This window comes from Globicephala melas, chromosome 4, assembly GCF_963455315.2.
Source record: "Globicephala melas chromosome 4, mGloMel1.2, whole genome shotgun sequence".
NCBI classification, from domain to species: Eukaryota; Metazoa; Chordata; class Mammalia; order Artiodactyla; family Delphinidae; genus Globicephala; species Globicephala melas.
The window spans coordinates 98932098-98948434 of NC_083317.1; the positions used below are offsets into that span (position 1 = coordinate 98932098).

Below are 16337 nucleotides of genomic sequence, written 5' to 3' on the forward strand. Positions count from 1 at the left end.
ATTTTTATACCAATTACATAAATAGAAAATCTCAAATAGACTGACTCTTTCACATGCACAAACTGGTAAGAGCTACACTAAAATAGTATTAAGGATTATTCTGTGCTGTAGGATTATGTGTATATTTCCTTTGCCTTTTTAACTTTTTTTTAACATATTCTGCATTTTCTAAATATCTTCAACTAAAGCCTAGAACTATAGAATGAGGCAAAACAATGTCAAGACAAATATGGCATGATGCATCGTCTTTGATTTTGGGGGTCTAACAATAGAACAGGACTTATGAGGACTTTATTCCATGCCCCTTCCATTCTAGGGAGCATGGCATTACACTATCTCTGCACACCCAGGGAGAGTCCCTGCTGCCAGGGGGCCTTCTCCCCAACTGCCGCACCTCTCAGCTATCTGCAGGTAACCTGTGGAAAGGTACTATTCCACGTCCTGCGAGACGGCCTCCTCAAAAACCTTCTGCTGCTCCTTCAGCCTCATTTGCTGGGTATGCTCCATTTCCAAGACCTTCTGGGTGTGCTCTACATCTAGTTCAACTTTGAAGATTTCAAGTTCATTCCTCTTATTTTTCCTGTAATTTTCCAGTTATTGGGACTGCTTATATTTTATTTTTCTATTGCCCATATAAAACGTCCAGATTCAGCAGGTGGGGTTTTTTTTTGTGTTTTTTTTTTTTTTAAACTGGAGAGGAATTCAGATGAAAGTCCTTAAATCTGGAGAGCCTGAGGAAGGGGTATCCTTGAGAGAATACAAGTGTTTCCTACCCAGTTAACTTATCTGTTTTTTTCTTTTCTTTTTAATTTAATTTATTTATTTTTGGTTGCACGGGGTTTTCATTGCGGTGCACGGGCTTCTCACCACGGTGGCTTCTCTTGTTGCAGAGCCCGGGCTCTAAGCCCACGGGCTTCAGTAGTTGTGGTACTAGAGCACAGGCTCAGTAGTTGTGGTGCATGGGCTTGGTTGCCCCGCGGTATGTGGGATCTTCCCGGACCAGGGGTCGAATCCGTGTCCCCTACATTGGCAGGTGGATTCTTAACCACTGCACCACCAGGGAAGCCCCAGCAGCTGGTTTTTATCTCCTAAAAACTAGCCATTAAATATGTCAGGTTTGCTGTCATAAATTCTAAATCTGGTATTAAACCTGGAAGTTGCTGAGGATGCACCTGTAACTCTTAGCTCTGTCTTCTTTTTCTCCCAGTGTGCTGAAAGCATAACCACCTTGCTATCCACCAGCTCTCTAGCACCGGCACATTCTTTGGTTCTTCTGTGAAGTGCAGCCCATGTATCTTCATACCTGCTAAGTAATTCTAGTCCAGCAGAGCACTTTGGCAAATATGGGATATTTTGGGGCCAATTTTTCCAGTTGTTGAAAAGCTTTCTGAAGTATATTAGTTAAGAAGAATTATAGAAAGATTGTTATAAACTAACTCAATATTTTCTTATTTCTTTAATTCTAATATAATACCTATTCTCAACAACATATTAAAAAATGTTTTAAAGCTATTTAAACTTAAGCTATCTATGTTTTAAAGGCATTTTAACTCATGCAAGTTCTGCTTTTTGATGAAATAAAGTATTCCCAGTTCTCCTTTATCTTCTTTAGTTTCATCATGCTTAGATTCCAGTGCACTATTCACTTAGAATACTCTTTTTCATATTCTGCCTATTCAAAGGTCTCTGAAGGAGAGAAAGAATTATTCTAAGAATAAACGCTTTGCTTTTATAAATTACAATCGTCTTCCTTCTTGGGAGGACTTTGTGATTTAGAATTCTTTCTAAACTCTGGCACCTTTGTTCCATTCAAAATATTATTGTAGAATTTCCAAGTACCTCAAGGATAATGGGAGCATTTTAAATTTGAATCTCTACACATCCTCCAAGGGAAAAACTTCTGATCAACAAAGTTAGATAAGAAAATCTTGCATAGTTAATATTAACAGCATAACTAGGACACAGAGAATACTCCTTCAGTTTACTTTAATGGTGCATAGCCACCCAAGACCACAGAGTGTGTTTAATGCCTGTACTTAAGTGGAGCCCACGCCTGAATGGAGGTTAACAGGCAATTGTGATGAACACAGGAGAGTGCTGTACGGTTCTAGTAGGGATGACCACAGATAACATCTAATAATATTTATATTTAGAAGCAGAGGATCCTAACCATGGTAAGATAACACAGAGAACATTTAATAGGGAATTAAACAGAATGACTTTAAATTATGTGATACCAAAGACGGCAGTGTCATACAAGCAACAACTCTGAAGGCAATGGAGGATCCTCAGGAAGGGACTCTTTGGAGGCTTGGTGGTGAACAGAAATAAAAAGATGGCTGAAAATCAAAACCTTACTAGAATTAGAAAACAGCAAAGAATCAAAATGTGTTAGAACAGAAGAGATTCTATTACTTTCCATTTGTTGAAGAAAGAAAACTGTAGCAGCAGGAAAGGTTTCTCTTGAACTAAGAATTGAAGTATGCCACCAAACCTCACCTTTATATAATTTTTCTGCTGTTAGTCCCAGAAAAATCAAACAATAATTAAAAACATCAAATAAATATGAACACTGATCCCATCAGAGCTACCATAATAAAAGAAAGCATAAACATAATATTTTTAGGCAAAAATTTCTCTAAACTAAGCTAAGAACAAAAAAGAAAAGTGTAAGACAACATTCTGACCTGAATTAAATGTAATTAAACAAGCATTTGCAGAAATGAAATAATACCACAAATCAGAAATACAAAGAATCTGACTACAAATGGACAAATAAAAGAATATAAAATCAGAATTGAATGAATTAAAGAAATGAGAATTAAAGAGTAGAATCTCTGGAATGAAGGCTAAATGACAAAGGTTTCCAATGGAGAATATATGCAATCAAAAACATAACATAGGGCTTCCCTGGAGGCACAGTAGTTGAGAGTCCGCCTGCCGGTGCAGGGGGCACGTGTTCCTGCCCCGGTCCGGGAAGATCCCACATGCCGCGGAGCGGCTAGGCCCGTGAGCCATGGCCACTGAGCCTGCGCGTCCGGGGCCTGTGCTCTGCAACGGGAGAGGCCACAACAATGAGAGGCCCGCGAACCACAAAACAACAACAACAACAACAACAACAACAAATGGGATTTAGAAAATAAAAGTGTAAAAAAGCCCAAAAATGTCTAAAAAGGTAAAAGTCATGAGAAAGAAGTTGTGTGTGTGTATTCAAGACATACAGCAAATTAGATGAATTTTTATAGAAATATTCTACTTAATAAATGAAAAAGAATTATAGAATTAAAATATTATTTTTCTATACCTAATATTAATCAGCAATGACTATTATTATGATAAAATAAGAGACAGTAGTGCTTCATGACTTTCTTTGTGGAAGAACACAGCTGCCCTTATGGCATAATAGTCCAAAAGGGAAAAGCCTTCTAGATCTAACTAAGAATTTACAGGATGTAAAGAAGGCAGAGGGGTATGTTAAATCATACCATGGGGATGCAATCAGCATTATCCAGACAGTAGAAAACTCTAAGGACAGGTAAATCTGTGTCCTCAACAAATGAATTATAAGAGGAGGCAGGGAGAGAGAGAGAAGTGGAGGCTATAGCTAAAAACAGACTTTAAGAGACATAGCAACTAATGTGAGGATCTTATTTGGATTATGATTCAGAAACATTATCAGCCAATTGAAAATTTGAATACTGAGTGAATATGTGATGGTAGTAAGTAACTACTGTTAATTTTTTTTTTTTTTTTGCGGTATGCAGGCCTCTCCCGTTGCGGAGCACAGGCTCCGGACACGCAGGCTCAGCGGCCATGGCTCACAGGCCCAGCCGCTCCAAGGCACGTGGGATTTTCCCAGACCGGGGCACGAACCCGTGTCCCCTGCATGGGCAGGCGGACTCTCAACCACTGCACCACCAGGGAAGCCCTACTGTTAATTTTAAGTATGATTATGTTGCTACCTTGATGTTACTTTTTAAAATATTTTTCTTACAGAGATGTGATTGCATACCTATGCTATTCTTTTTTAGTTCATGAAGTTAAAACAGAATCATAAGGTCTGCCCAAAGTGAAAAGAAAGGCTTCTCGCTAGAATCTGCAGGTCAAGGTCCCTCAAGTTCTCCTGTTTCTTGGAGTTGGCAAGCAGTCCTCTGAGGCTTTGGAGTGCTTAGGTCTCATCCCTGTGGTCCTCCTCCCTCATTTCATACTCCATTCCACAGTTTGTCCTCTTATGGGCTATCACCAAAGGAAAATTCACAGCCTCAAAATTAACTCCATATAGAGCTCCAGCACAGCTTAATTATCAAACAAAATCAAATGATAAGTTTGTTAGGGATTTTATGGTTTCCTTTGTGGATTTTAAACTAAATATTTAATATATCTCTCTACTTATATCTCTACCTCTATCTCTCTCTCTGTCTCTCTCTGTCTGTCTCTCTCTCTCTCTATCATGAGCTTCAAGAGCTTATGGAATAGAGTGGTGAAAAAAAAACCATCTCTACTCTCACTCTGGTGGAACATGGCAAATAAAATGTTGGGTTGAAACTTATAGAATCCAGACAAAGTTCTAGCACATATGAGTGTTGAACCTTAGACAAGACTTTTTTTTTTCAATCTTCAACATACCACATACTAAAGAGAAATTCCCATTACAGTAGATCTAACAGAATTGTCTTCATCAGATGATGACATATGATAAAGGGCCATTTCCACCACAAAGAGCAAGATTTCTGCTTCAACAACAAATTATCTGTTTTTTCAATAGTTTATAAAAGTCAAATCCCAATAAAAAAGGAATACACATAAAAATCTATACATAAGTTTTTGTAAAATTAAGGGAGAGTTCATATCTAATGCAACTAGGAATAAACATAGCCTCTATATTCATCCTATACATATGTGCAAATACATATACACACATATGCATACACTTAAATGTTTTGTTTATAATATCCTTGGTATTAAAATTATAGTTACAATATTTATAATAATTCTTAATGCAAGGTGTATATACCAAATTAATACTTTGTAGATATTCATTTAAAGAACTTCTAATACCTGAAATATAATTACCTTTATTTTGTAACTTTTGCTTTATATTATGATTCAAAAATAACTATGAAGAAGTGGGGCAAATTCATTATTTTTTTCTTCTACACTAAGATATTTAGATTGATGATGAAGCACATCGTTAACCAAGGTAAAGAGAGGGACTCCTTACAGCTGCAGCTGGGAGTGAAAATCAGAAGATCTAAAGGGCAACTGTAGCTTGACACTTAAATTTTGGAAATAACAAGCTCTATCAATTTTATTTTTAGGAATATTTACTGATATGGAAAAATTTACAGGATTAATTAAGTAAAAATGCAAGTTGCATAAAAATTCATAAACTCATAACTTAAACATATATTTCTATAAATTTAAAATTCGGTATTCAAAATATAAAATGAACATCTTGGAAAATATTAGAATAAATAATTAGAAATAAGAATAAAATCAGTAAAGTTCATTATTTTATCTTGTGTGTTACATGATAGCCACCTTGGTTAGAACATATTTTAAAATTCTTCTGCTGCTTTATGTTTTTGTTTTTCTCAGAAAAGCTTGTACTTTTTATAATAAAAATATGGAAACTTGCCAAGAGCTTAAATAAAAAAATTCCAACATCAATAATGCCATATTTGTTAATGTTAATGCTATATCTGTTATAATATAAAATATGAAGTACAAACCAAAATAACACCTTATGTTCCCTCACAATTATTCTTGTAATAAGACATTTCTTGAAGTTTTCATCAAGGTTAAGAGTGAACTAATGGTTCAGTAATTCAAAAGATATTATTACCTTCTGTGGAAAGCTAGAACAATCAGCGTAAGAATGACTAAGGGGAGAAAATCCTTAAGGTCACTTGAATTTTTCTTTGCAGTTGCCTAATCTGTATCTTCAAGAAAAATTGATTCTCCTTATCTTGAAAGACACTGGAAATAGTTACATAATAGAATATGAAAAATTTGGAAAATATTATGCCTCACACAATTTTGAATTATTGTGTTGATCATTTTATTTGTAATGTCCTCTCCAGAAATGCAAAACTCCTCACAATTATTACATTATTTATATCTACTGGCTTTTTCAAGTGGTAAAATAAAGTAGAATATGCACAAACAGCAAATGTTCATTACATAATTAAGGCACTCAAAAGGCACACTATTATCTATTCCAAATTATTTGTCAATTTTAACATTTCTGTTCTTCAAAAAATAAGATCCTACTTCTACTACATGGAAATAGGAAACAACAACAACAAAAAAGAAGCTCACATGAATGTTATTTAATGTATTTGTTTATTTCACATTGCGTCTGCCTGAAAAATGCTTAAACTGGCACGCAATTCCATATGTTTAGCCAAGCAGTCAATTTTTCTAAAAATATAATCATAACTCTATTATAGAGCTTCTATAAATTACAAATAACCTATAGAACAATTATAAAGAGCATGAGCCCTGAAGGTGAAAATTTCATAGGTTCAAATCTCAACTTCACTAGTAACCAGAACTTTGCTCTTAGGCAAGTCAAGTCCCTTAGTTTTTTTGTATTTAAAATAGGATAATAATATAGGGTTATCGTGAAGATAGAAATGACTAATATCAGACACAAAAAAGCACTATATAAAATCTAGTCATTATTATAATTATTAGTATTATTTCTGCTGATAATATTATATTTACTACTAGTAGTGTTAGTAACACTGAAGGTAGTATTATTTGAATTTTACTTGCAATAAAAACTCAATAACATATTCTGATAGTCTGTGGTAGAATATTAATTCCAATTTCCTGATCATGAAGCCATTTCTACTGTACAAATGAAATCTCTTAGTGTTTTTTCAGAAAAGAAGAAAAGCACTAAGATGTAGAGGCATTTATTGTCTGCAGATTATTATGTGAAAATTTCTAAGCACGTTATTGAATTTTTGCAACAATTGAGGTAATTATTTTTTGTTCATATTTTATAGATGCTGAAGCTTTATACTCTAAATGTTTGGCAGAGTGAACACTGCTTTTCTGTAGAAAAAGGAAAACTCAGTCTTTGACCCACAATATTATAATTAAGCCATTCTTTAGATGTAACACAAAGTAGCTGTATGTGTTTATTTTTCTGATATGGAAGTGACACTAATTGTCACATAATCTATTTGGAGAAAATGTAGGAGTATGGAAAGATATTGAGAGACATATTTTGCCTAAATCACAGGGTTTTTTTGTGAGGGTCCCAGGAAATGTTTGTGGAAATGCTTTGTGAACTGTGAGAATATATGCCACTGGAGCACTGCACAGCTTTGGGAGTGCTGTGGTAGTTTTGTGTGTGCGTTTCTTGTTGTTGTTTTGTTTTTGACAAAATTGGAGTATTCAGTAGAATTTTTAAAAATTCAAGCTGGGAGTCACACATACCCCAGAAGAGATATAGTTAACTTTTTTCTTTTTCTTCTTTATAATATCATAATCTACAAATGATTTTTTAGAATACTGTGTTAAATATTGTTTTGACTTATATTCCTTTTTATTTTTTAATATTCTATAAGCATTCAATAATGGTCCTTGAGAACTTGTTTGCCTCTTGGAATATGTATGTAGAGATAATTCCAAAATTTTCATTTTGGAACTTTTTTTATAAAACATGTTACTATTTCAAGATTAATTATTTTAAAAGAATTATATGCTCATTTTAATTTTACATAATATTTTAGAAAGTACTTCTTTTGGCTATCCTGTATTTATTATAAGTAATGACATTTGCAATGAAACTAGTAGCTTGCAAAGCAATAATTATCATTATTGCATTCTCAATTGTAGAATTATACATAAAGGAATCACTAGAGCATTAAATTTCAGCCTGTAATAAACCTAAGAAAACATGTTATTCAGCAAGTTCATTTTATAAATGAGGAGATCTCAGCACAAGGTTGGATGAGACAGATCCTGGACCTTTGTATCACATCCCATAGTCTCCTAGGGATTCTGTCAAAAGAAAACACCTAAAAGTGGCTCAACATGATTTAGCATGCAAATCATTTGAAGAAGTTTAAATTTATTAGTAGGCTTTATGAGTTAAATTTCAGAAATATCATAGGTTTTATTAATAGAGTTTCAGCACTATAATTTTAAGATTCTGTGTCTCTTCAACTTTCCTACTGAAAAAAATGATTGTGATTTCTTAAGCACTGTATCCTGGTGCCTGGCACATTGTCATCATCATCATCATCATCACCATCACCATCATCATCATTAAATATTTGAATAATTCTTACTATACTCTAGACACAGTTCTAAGAGCATTGGATAGATTATTTCCTTCTATTCTCACAGTCACATGAGGTCAGAACTATTATTATCATACTGATTTTACAGATAAGGAAACTGAGGCAGAGAGAGGCTAAGTTACTTGATAAGCATACACAGCTGAAAAGTGGCAAAATCAGTATTTAAACACAGAATTTGGTTCTTCAGCATTCTTTACCATTGTACCATGTTGCTTCAGCTATATGTTCCATTAATTATGCATTCATTAGCTGATTTTTAGTATAGCCCAGTGAAGTATTTAGAACTCTGCTCAATATTCTGTAATAATCTAATTGGGAAAATAATTTGAAAAAGAATAGATACATGTTGATGTCACAGAACCAATGAGAAGATACTATGGTCTGAATGTTTATGTCACACACAATTTTGAATTATATGTTGAAATTCTAATCCCCAAAGGTGATGGTATTAGGAGGTATAGCCTGTGTGAAGTGTCTAAGTCATGAGGGTGGAGCCCTCCTGAATGGGATTAGTGCCTTGTAAAAGAGGCTCCATAGGGATCCCCAGCCCCTTCTACCAGGTGAGAACACGGCAAGAAATAGGCAGTCTGCAACCCAGAAAAGGGCCTTCACTAAAATCCAACCATGCTGGCACCCTGACCTTGGACTTCTAGCCTTCAGAACTGTGAAAAATAAATTTCTGTTGTTTATAAGCTACAAAAAAAGAATAGATACCTGTATAAGTGAATCACTTTGTTGTACACCTGAAACTAACACAACATTGTTAATCAACTATATTATATATATTCCAATATAAAAGAAAAAGTTAAAAAAGCTACTGTATTCTCAAAATTACAGAAAAAAATAATCAAAGCACTCAAGTGCCTTATCCAAGCTTATGTAATAAGAGGTACAAGTGACATTCAGAAAGGGAAAAACCTAAATATAATTCCAGTCCTCTTTCAACATCATCTTAAATTAACAGGTTGGAATATATCAGAAGAAAAATAGGCTATACTGAGGACTGATTCTAAACTTAAATTCATATTTTTCTAAGACAAAATATATATCAAAATATCTTTAATAGCAAATCATAACTTGGAGGGCACAAGCACAAATGTAGACACAAGAGCAAGGCAAATAATAATTTTGCAAATGCCTCTTATAAACAAATTGCACAGAGTATTTCAAAGGCTCAGCAAGCACTTTTCTACATGGTGAGCATGATTCATGCCCACCCCCATATATAACTCCTCCATAGTCTTCTTACAGTGTATCTTTTCTGTTTCCTGCTTTAAATGTCCATTTTCAAAGAATCATTAAATCAATAAGAGAGTGTACTGGGAAATTCATGATAAGATGAATACCAATATAGTTTTTGCTTACATTCTTTTTTCCCTCAAACTTGAATAAATTAGGAGTCTATATGAGTAATGTCTGTAGCCTTATTGTTCTTATATAATCTTCAAGCATCAAGCTCCAGAATAAAAGATCTTAATCACCTCCCTGGGGCCCCTGAAACTTCAATTACTTCACCTAAAACGAAATCCCCCCCAAAATGGTATTCTAATTACCTACTTTTCTTTAGGATCAAAGAGATAGTACAAGAAAGACCCTTATAAAAGGAAAAAATTTTTGAAATAGAGAGCAATATATTGATGCAAATCATATTAATAAATTCTTATCAAATGTTAGAGGTTCTGTATATAGTTTTCTTCCTATTTTCATGATGTGTTTTTGGTTCTAGAATTGTAATATAAAGTTGATAAATAAGGAAAGGCTAGGATAGTATAATGAGTTAGAGTATTTTTTATTTTATTTTCAACAGAAATAATAAAACCTGTTTTCTGAGACTTGTTTTTAACTTACCTACTCATTTCCAATTCAGTTCTTGTTTTTTTGTCATTCTATAGCACCTCCCTGAACAGAGAACTTTTGATCCTGAAACTGGATAAACTAATTCAGATTCTATTCAAGCAGTTCCTACTGAATAGGATGAAAAATGTGGTCAGTTGATTTGTGTCTTCAGTGAAGATAAATGCCTAGTAGTGAGTAAATATTGGATGCTTATGAACTTAAAATTAAACTACTAAATAAGTAAAATTTCTGGTCTCTACTCTGTGCCAGTTTCTGATTATGTTTTATTTTCCCTCCCCTCTTTTCATCTTCATATCTCAACATCAAACAGGACTAAGCCAAACTGAAAATCATGGCCTCATACTTTCTAGTTAGTATCCGGCCTACTTTAATCTGGCATCTTTCACCATTGAAATTTGCCCATTTTAGTGAATTATTTCAATCTTTATGTTTTACTTGCTCTTTGTACATTGTAAACAATTATTCATACCTTCATGGAAATTTTCTCCTACTTTGCTTATGAAAAACCAGTTTTGTACAGTTTTTATTGTTTAATTATGAACATTCCGTTTCAATTCACACATCTGTTTCCTCTTCTCCTCTTTCCCTCTCTTGTTGTTTTCCCTCTTTGTGTATCTCTGTCTCTTTCTCTGTCTTTGTCTCTCTGTCTCTCTCTCAGTCTCCTCAATTTAAAATGCCTGTCTCAAAGATTTCATCCATTCCTTGGTTTACTAGTCATACTCTGAAGCCTCCTAAATCTGTATCTCTAGTCCAGGTAACTATCCTGGGTTCCAGACAAATATATACCTAAGTACTGTACATCTTATCTGAGCCCTCCCATAGACATGTGAAACTAAACATGCCGAATGTGAAAAATGCTTGTCCACACTATTTCCAATATTAACATACAACACCATAAACTAAAAAGTTGCTCAAACCAGAAATTATTGAAGCAATTTACACTACTCTTATACCTTTTATCCCCTCTTTCAAATGTATCTGTCATCAGGTTCTGTATATTCAACTTAATATAAAGACTATCCCCACCTCTGCAGTTTCTGGTCTCACAGTGTCTTGGATATTGGTATCTAGTATCATAGTGTATAATATAATGTAAAGTCACATGGTCAGGAATGCCCCATCAAATGTCTCTTCCCAACTGAAAACTAGGTGCTCTAAAATGCAAACTGAGTTATTTTATTTCCCTGCTTAAAATCAATCAACGGTTTCTGTTAACTACAAAATAGATCTTAAGTTAGAAATGGAATAAAAGATTCCTTATGATTTACTCCTTCTTTTGCGATCTTTACCCCATTGTTTTCTTTCTCACTTCTCAAAATATAGTACTATCTGGCTACATCAACTTCCAAAATATACTACACTGTATTATGCCTTCAGGTCGATAGCCACGTTTTCATCTGCCTGGAAGATGCCTTTCCTCTGTATATCCTACACTTCTATCAGGATTCAGTTAAATTATTCTAGAGTAAAATGTTCACTGTATAACTAACCCAGGATAACCTCGTACACCGTTTGGGGGCGGGTCACTTAAATTTTATATCTTTGTTGTTTTTGCCAGATCCATATGAAGTCAATGACTTAGATGCTCTTACTCATAGTGTGATTATTCTTCGCTACTAATTCCACTGAAGTACCACCTTATTTCTTACCAGTTAGAACTAACTCCGATTTCTCATCCCAGGCATTCTATTTACACCCATTTGATTACAGACATTTCTTTCACCCTCCTTTCCCTTAAATAAGCTGGCATTTTTTCAGGGTCTATACTCATCTATTGTCACTGTATGTGATACCTTGCATAACCAGCCTAGGCTCTGAGCTACATTGTAGCAGAGCATTAGAGATCCTCACTGTGAGTCCTGTTTTCATATCATCCATGTTTCTGTGGCAGGACAAATTATTGGTGGATTTGTGTAACCCCTCTGTTGGGGAAACATGGCACTTGGAATTAAACACTTAATCAAGTCTTTGTGATTCAAAGGCCTAGTTATTTTACTATAATAGCCATGAAATGCAGTGTCTCCATTACCTCTTGTTCCCAATAAATGAAAAGTTTCAAGAAAATAAAGAGAAAATTTGAAACTTTTAATGTGTCACAGATGTCAGATGGCATATAATCTTAAACCCTTTAATCCTTTTACAGATTTAATAAGGTTTAATTTATGTACAATAAACTGCCTATATTTAAATTATACATCTTGGTGTTTTTTAAATATATTCATAAAATATTAAATCACCATCACATTCAAAGTACGAAACATTTCTATTAAACTCTGCAGGTTCCTGTGGCCCTATTAATGCATCCTTCTCTTTATTCCAACCCCAGGCAAAATCTGATCAGATTTGTGCCACCATTGAATTGATTTCATATTCTAGAATTTTATGAAATGTAATAATATGATGAACAATCTTTTCTCTGTCTTCTTTTATTCAGTAAAATGATATTGAATGTAGCAGTAGTTTGTTCCTACTATTGCTGAGTAGTATTTAACTGTGTAGATATATCATATTTGTTTTTCCATTCTTCTGTTGAGGACATGTATTTTTTCCAATATTTGGTTACTATAAATAAAGTTTCTATGTATATGTGCATATAACTCTGTTGAACATGTGTTTTCAATTTTCATGGTATTGAATTGCCAACCTTGTTTCCAAATTGGTTTCCAGTGTGTATTGGCCTATATTACAGCACAAGATAGTATTTTTATATGGCCAGGATTCAAACATTGGCTATTCGTATGGACCTTCTATAATGATGAGCAAGGCAAGGGCTGTATCCCATTTCTCCCATCTGTAACATGGGGATAAAAACATAACCCTATTTAAGGGTTGCTATGAGCAAAAATTATTATGTGTAATAATAAACATGAAGTATAAAATATAGTCTTTGGAAACAAACTAAATGCTCAAAATCGCATTATCATTATAATGATCAATTTCATGATCTAATTGGTAGATTATGGAAATGTTTAATTGATTTACCTTCCAATGACAACTTGTATAAAGCCTCTGTTAATTGATATATACAAATAAGACAAAACCATCCATAAATGAAAATATTGGTTTGATTTGTTTCTCCTGGTTTCTATAAACTAATGTGCAATTAGTAAAGTCTATTACTTGGGGTCATATGGATAAGATTGGCTGATACAATAAACTGAACTAATTTCCACTCAGTCTCCTGTAGGTTTATGTGTATGTGTGTGATAATTTCCTGTTATATAATAAAAATTATTTCCTTGAATTTAGTAAGAAAATTAATTTTTAAATTTTATGATATTGATTTTTCACCTTCTGGAGATATTCAGAATTATAATCATCATTCCTATGTTATTTTTAAAAGCTAATTTGATTAGTTACTTTTAGAAAGTTCTGACACATAATTTACTCCCCTAAGCTATTTTAAAATTACATTATATTGCATTAGGTGTTAGATGATTTGTATAGTTTATTTTTTTTAAAGGGAGAAAAAATGACCTTTATATTAACTAGATGTTTGCAAAATCTTTTTTCTCTATTTCTCTTTGGAAATACTTGTGTTGTTACCTTACATGTAGGGCAACTTCTATTTAATTCATACATTTATATGCAGAGAGTTTACCAATCTAATTCCAGTTCACAATTGATTTATTGTGAAATATCTATTTACTTAAGTAACAGTGAATGTGATATACTGGGAAGGTTCTGTAAACAAATTGTGTTCATTTCTTGCACCTCAGCAAAAGTTCTCTTTGCTAGGGTTCCAAAAGTGGCTATTATATAACTGGATCTCTTTTTTGTTGTTTGTTTTTTGTGGGTTTGTTTTAGTAACTTCAATAAAGGCATTGAATAACGCCTTCTAAATTGTAATAGATTTGTATCCCCTTAAGAAGTGATACTTTCAAAGAATACAATGATCAAGAAGTGCAGGAGAGATGAAAGTGAGGAGATGAAGCAAGAAAAGTATGGGAAAGGAAGAAAGGAAAGAAATTTAAGTTCTTTGTGGCTAACAGTTGAGAAAATAAAAGATAAAATATTTACATATTCAATACCACAAATAATATGTAATAGTATAATAAACAAATATGTATAAAAAGAGAGTAAAGCAGTGATCTATTTAATCTTTTTATAGAAGTATAGTTGATTTATATTATATAAAATATTATTGTAATGTATTTCTCTGATCTCTGCCTCAACTCACATATGTTAGTATAGGTGAACATGGTTTTGAATACAAGAGCATATATAAAGTTAAATACAAATAAGGTTTTGAAGGAAAATGAAAAATTACTAGAGTAGGTTACCAAAGGTGTCCACAGGCTACAGATTATTTGTTTTACAGTGTTTTAAAAAATAGAAGAAAAGTAAATAAAAAGAAAATGAAAAATATATTGAGCTTTCAAGATAGATGTTTAATGTTTCTAAATTGCCTCAGAATCCTCATAACCACAACAGTGCTAAGATGAATAGCCTCACACATGCTCTCCTATGAACATACATATGCTTTTTTTCTGTTATAGGAATTCTGGATCATAGATCACAATTTATTATATTTGGTTAAGTACTCACAGATTTGTCTTCAGATTGGGTGCACCAAACTAACTCTTACGAATAGTACATGTGCATTTCCGTTGGCTTCTTGTCTGAATTTTATTTTTGTATACAGAAGGTTCTTATTAGTTATATATTTTATACATATTGGTGTATATATGTCAATCCCAATCTCCAAATTCATCCCCACCCCCACCCCTGCTTTCCACCTTGGCATCCAAACATTTGTTCTCTACATGTGTCTCTATTTCTGCCTTGCAAAGCAGCTCATCTGTACCATTTTTCTACATTCCACATATATGCATTAATATATGACATTTGTTTTTCTCTTTCTGACTTACTTCATTCTGAAAGACATCCTCTAGGTCCATTCACGTCTCTACAAATGACCCAATTTCATTCCTTTTTATGGCTGAGTAATATTCCATTGTATATATGTACCACATCTTCTTTGTCCATTCGTCTGTCAATGGGCATTTAAGTTGCTTCCATGACCTGGCTATTGTAAATTGTGCTGCAATGAACATTGGGGTACATGTGTCTTTTTGAATTATGGTTTCCTCTGGGTATATGCCCAGTAGTGGGATTGCTGGGTCATATGATATCTCTATTTTTAGTTTTTTAAGGAACCTCCATACTGTTCTCCATAGTGGCTCTATCAATTTACATTCCTAACAACAGTGTAAGAGGGTTCCCTTTTCTCCACATCCTCTCCAGCATTTGTTGTTTGTAAATTTTATGATTATGCCCATTCTAACTGGTGTAAGGTAGTTTTGATTGTAGTTCTCAGCACCTCATTGTAGTTTTGATTTGCATTTCTCTAATGATTAGTGATATTGAGCACCTTTTCATCTGTCTCTTGGCCATCTGTATGTCTTCATTGGAGAAATGTCTATTTAGGTCTTCTGCCCATGTTTAGATTGGGCAGTTTATTGTTTTTAATATTGAGCTGCATGTGCTATTTATATATTTTGGACATTAATCCTTTGTCCATTTATTCATTTGCAAATATTTTCTCCCATTCTGAGGGTTGTCTTTCCATCTTATTTGTAGTTTCCTTCACTGTGCAAAAGCTTTTAAGTTTCATTAGGTCCCATTTGTTTATTTTTGTTTTTATTTCCATTACTCTAGGAGGTGGCTCAAAAAAGATCTTGCTGTGATTTATGTCAGAGTGTCCTTCCTATATTTTCCTCTAAGAGTTTTATAGTGTCTGGCCTTACATTTACGTCTTTAATCCATTTGGAATTTATTTTTGTGTATGGTGTTAGGGAGTGTTTTACTTTCATACTTTTACATGTAGCTGTCCAGTTTACCCAGCACCACTTACTGAAAAGGCTGTATTTTCTCCATAGTATATCCTTGCCCCCTTTGTCATAGATTAGTTGATCATAGGTGCATTGGTTTATCTCTGGGCTTTCTATCCTGTTCCATTGATCTATATTTCTGGTTTTGTGCCAGTACCATATTGTCTTGATTACTGTAGCTTTATCCTGATTACTGTAGTCTGGGGTCAGGGAGTCTGATTCTTCAGCTCTGCTTTTTTCCCCCACAAGATTGCTTTGCCTATTCGGGGTCTTTTGTGTTTCCATACAAATTGTGAAATTTTTTGTTCTAGTTCTGTGAAAAATG

The 16337-nt window shown here is 33.7% G+C and overlaps 1 pseudogene; it reads right to left on the reverse strand.

Moving 5' to 3' along the window:
- Positions 1–327: 327 nt before the first annotated feature.
- LOC115857582 (dysbindin-like) overlaps positions 328–16337 on the reverse strand; it is a 108827-nt pseudogene continuing 92817 nt past the window's right edge.